Source organism: Photinus pyralis, unplaced genomic scaffold, assembly GCF_008802855.1.
Source record: "Photinus pyralis isolate 1611_PpyrPB1 unplaced genomic scaffold, Ppyr1.3 Ppyr1.4_LG4, whole genome shotgun sequence".
NCBI classification, from domain to species: domain Eukaryota; kingdom Metazoa; phylum Arthropoda; class Insecta; order Coleoptera; family Lampyridae; genus Photinus; species Photinus pyralis.
The window spans coordinates 48,774,553-48,779,380 of record NW_022170511.1 but is presented as its reverse complement, the minus strand read 5'-3'; the positions used below and the strand labels follow the sequence as shown (position 1 = coordinate 48,779,380).

Below are 4,828 nucleotides of genomic sequence, written 5' to 3'. Positions count from 1 at the left end.
TATATTGTAGAAAGAAAAATGTAAAAAGGCCATATTTTATTACCATAAATCAACAACAAAAACAACTTATGCTACTCGTGTCCTACACATCCTGTTGAAACCAACAGTTTCCAACTTTTTTTGGCTGCCGTACATCGTTGTGTTGGTCATCATAAATGCTATTCAATAACAGTATGTACTTTTGTTACAGGCCATATAAAAAAATAAAGTTGATGAAGATTTCTCCGAAACTAAACGTTGTATTAAAAATCTCTCAAAGCTTTCTTGTAGAGCTCAAAAAGTGGCAATGAGAAAGTGTTTTTTTGTATATGTTCAAATAGAATCAGAAACAAATAAAAAGAAAATCGGCAAATTTCGGTTTTTCTGGCATATCCTCAAATTAAAAGAAAACTCAACGAAATTATTGCATAAATATCGATTTCAAAATCTCAAAATGTAGTAGAATTCATTTTTGGACTACCCAGAAAAATCCTGCGTACGTGCAATGATCCTTATGGTTCAGGTAATAAGACTGAAGACAAGATTTTCTTCGCTCAGACGCTCGAATGGAAAAAGCACACACTAAATCTTGAAAATTGTAGAGGAAGTTACGGCATGCACACACAGACCAATAGAGAAAGTGGTTCATGGTTGTAGTGTAAGCTAAAAACCTTTTGTAGAGGATTTGAGGCTTTACAAGCCTTCATGAAACTTCGAGTTTTTCTTCAATAAATCTCAAACAAAGCTTATTTGAGAGCGTTTTAAGACTCATCAAGAGAAATCTCTTGCTTTCTTGAGATTTTAGGCTCTTCAAAAACCTTTAAGGGTACCTATTTGAACTTAAAAGGCTTTATTAGAGTTTAGCAGCTGCTAAGGACACATATTCGCATTAGTGCCCTTTAGATTCTTCAACAAGCCTTTAACGTACCTTTTTAGTTTTTGATAGTCTTATATTTAAAATCCGAAGCTAAAACGCCTTTACTTTTCTCCAGTTTTAGGGAACCGCATTTACGGGTTTTTAAAGGTCTGTGAGAGTCTTTAAGTATCGCCAACAGTTTCTAAAGAAACCTAGAAACTCCATGCATCTTTTAGAGGCATACAGAGAGTTCAATTAGCTTTTTGTGCCGTTGAAAGCTCTTATGACCTTTTCAAATTTTTAATAAGTAAGTTTTGTTCAAAAGACCTTTAAAAACATTTAAGAACGTATAAGAACTGAGCTTTTAAAGAGTATTATGAGAACTTTAAGGGCCTGTGAGAATCGCCGATAATGTCAAAGAACCTCCAAATACGTTTGTGGGTTTCCAAAAGCTTTCTAGATTGCTTTAGTGTAGTGTGTAAAACTGTAATCCCTATACAACAATTAAACGGATTTTTATCTGCCGTCTGCTATCCCAAATTTTACTTTTTTATGGTTTGGTTACTGCAGACTTCTTCCCTTAATATTCTGAAACATTTTTCTCTTCTGAACTTGTTAGCAAACAAAGAACGCCAAATGGCCATATAACTGTGCATTGAAATTAATTCAAAAATGAAATACTTCCACATGCACCTTTATTTGCACATGAACTTTTTTTTACAATCAAATTTTTCATTTAACATTTTTTACCAAATAAACTCAGCAAGAAAATGAACCTTGAATTTGACAAATTGGTGTAGTACTGAAAGCGTGGAAAAAAACTCCTTAAAACAAATGTTAATTCTAAATCCGAACCTATTGATTTGGTTGAATCTTTAAGACTAACCAATTAAAGCTTTACGTTAGAGTTTATGCAAATTCCTTTTTCAATAATGATTGAATACTTAAACGGAAATAAATAAAACCTTGAACTAAAAATTTTCTCGTCCATGGAATGGGTTGAAGCCTTTAGCATCTAGCTATAGCCGCATAGTTATAATACAGATGCTATTAGATGTTTTTTTCAGGAAAATGTATTTGGAAACCCATCGGTATTATATACTATATAATATTATATTATATTTCTGGTTATAGATAATACTCTTGACTTGACTTGGTTACAATGGGATCGACTTCAGTTTTTGTGTGTTACTGGTAAATGGAAATTACTTTCTGAGAACATGATATGTGTACAGTGTACACCGCTCAGTTTACTGAACTTTCATAATAATAATAATGTCTTTTATTAAGTTACATACACACAATTAAGTAAAAAATAAACTAAATGACATATTTCAAAATTAAAGTAATGCAATTTAAGGGGCGAAGTTCAGTTAGTGTAGGCGACTGCCTCCAATTCTGCTCTTCCACTTAACCCAATCATTTAATAAATTATTACAGAAAAGAGTTAACACAATACACAATGGCACAATTTATGACTCAAATAATAATAATACTAAAAAAAAAAATAAAAACAATAAAATAAAAAAAAAATGTGTTGAAGCGTTAATATACTTCCTATGATGGTACTAATTAATGCAAATAGTTACATTGCCTGTCAAACATGGTCTGGCGAATTAATTTTTTAAATTTAGAGGTATTTAGTTTTTTAAGTAAGTTATCAATTGCGTTATTCGCTATACAGTAATTAAAGGATCTTTCATAGAACGATGTTTTATGGCAAGGTGGTTTAATTAACGAAACAAATTTAGAATTACTGCTAAATTCAATTTTATTGTATAGATAAAGTGGTGTTCTGGACGTGACAATTTTATGATATAAAACAACAGAATGTACATATCGCCGATTTCCCATATTCAACCAATTTAAGTCTTTTAATTTGTGGGATATGTGTTCATATTTTCTTATACCATAAATTAATCTCAAGCGAGAGTTTTGGATTTTTTGAATTCTATTTACGTCGGCCAAATCTAAACAAGGACCGTAAAGAGCGTCGCAGTAATTGAAATGTGATAGAACCAATGCCTCACACAGTATAGTTCTGACATGTTGACTCAGACTGAAACGATTACTGTTTAGTTAGACTGTTTAGTTAGAAAAAATCCTCTGTAAGCAGTTGCACAAAAAATACGATTATATTGATGTCTCCAAAAATGGAATCGATTTCACTAAGAAATATTGACAGATTTTTAGTTATAATTTCGGCACTTTCATTTACTTGTCGGTTTTTTTTAATACGTCACGAAATACAAAGCAAAGTTTTTCTTTAACGCATAATAATGAACTCGTTTGGTCAGCATCGATGGTAAAATAAAATACCTAGAGGGAGGTTCGCTCCTAAAAATGAAAAACCAGCGATTTGTTCAACTTCGTCACTTAAAAAATCGTAGACCATAACAAATTGTATTCATTGGAGGCCATTCTAATTTTTTTTGTTTAGGGTTTTCTTAGTACCACAATTATAGTTACTAGGGCATGACCTGTCGTGGCGAATGAAGAGCGTGATTGCTCTCCCTCATTGTTTACTAACATTCAAGAGATAACATTCCAAGAATCTTTTCAACATCCTTGTAGCTTATCCCTATCTCAACTAACAAAGAGGAAACCGCCAGCGGGTCACCGTTTGTGTAATCTTTTCTCAATAATTAAATAATTATAGAGCAACGTTTCAGTTTGTTACTATCAACGCGCCAGTGTCTATAATTATGGACGTTTCCATATCTGGTATACCCAATATGTTAGTGTACGTTTTAATTGGCCTATGGTTTTCGAACGTAAGTGCCCAACATGACTACTACCATCAGCCTTACCCTGATTTTCGACTAGCAGAAAACCACGAAGAGATCGTGCTACCACACATCATAAAGGCACCCTGCGTAAATGGTAGACGTAATGGTGTACGATGTAGGGAGGCTTTCATTGTTCAAGAAAGGTTGCGTCTCTTTGACAACTGTCTAAATAATTGTTAATCTAAGCCACTTACTAATTTTTCCTTTTGTTGCAGATCTTGAAATCCATGGATGCCGATGTGGAATCCGCGATATCCATAAGTCAGAATGTAGCATTTTAGTTAATAGTGACGTAGAAGTTGTAGAAATAATGGTCGATTTGAGATCTGACAGTAACTATAATTGTTAGTTTCTGTATCCTTCTCAATTCGACTATCAGTATTACATTATTATAATTGTAGAACAGGCATAACCAATGACAGTAATAGCTGGAATTAAATATACTTAATGTTTGAAAATATAAGGTAAATTATATATTTTGTATTGTACCATAGCGCGTTATGTTTATAACGGTAAAGTGGAGAGAAAGAGTGGAATGAAGCATTAGAAACATTAGGCAAATTAATAGGCATACATTCAAAATTTGAAAAAAATACATAGTTTTGCCATTTCCAGTGCTCATCTTTAACAAAATAAAAAAAATTTGATTGTGGATGGGTAACATGTGATCAAATGTCTAATCAGAAAAAAACCATGGTTTGTTTTGGACGGGTGCATTCAAATTACATTGATATTTTTCATTATATGAATTTATCTCAGCCTTCGAGGGTCGGACACGTTGGGCAATTGCTGCACAGAGGGCCAGATCCGTAACATCTGTTTTTACCGGTTCGACCCCTGAGCCTTCGGTTTCCTGTTATGAGGATCAGGCAGAACAACCGCAATTAGATGTAATGAATATTTTGGGAAATAAAAAGGCGGATCAAAATCTCAAAGGAGGCAGCATTCACACCGATTGAGTGACTAGGTGGATGGAAATCTTGCGTCTTATCGACAAAGACCGTGAAGAATTGCTAAACCAGTACCACGCGCCCCAAAATTGTTGTGAGATCTGCCCTCCAATTTTAACTAATCTGTCCACTGCCTTCAAGAGCGTTGCCAGAGAAAGGGAGGAAAGGACAGCTGCCCCCTTCTAGAAATTAAAAAATGTTGTAAAATACAAAGTAACCAAAGTCAAAGGTCAATTGACTTTATTGGTCGATAA

General features: G+C 33.6%; 1 long non-coding RNA gene across 2 annotated transcripts; it reads left to right on the top strand.

Moving 5' to 3' along the window:
• Nucleotides 1-384: 384 nt before the first annotated feature.
• LOC116169487 lies at nucleotides 385-4,117 on the top strand. 2 transcript variants are annotated; one of them, XR_004144968.1, is made up of 3 exons: nucleotides 385-3,456; nucleotides 3,508-3,767; nucleotides 3,840-4,117. It is a non-coding gene; the product is annotated as an uncharacterized LOC116169487 (long non-coding RNA). The 2 variants fall into 2 exon arrangements; XR_004144967.1 differs by lacking the exon at nucleotides 385-3,456 and having other exon boundaries at nucleotides 3,474-3,767.
• The last annotated feature ends 711 nt before the right edge of the window (nucleotides 4,118-4,828 follow it).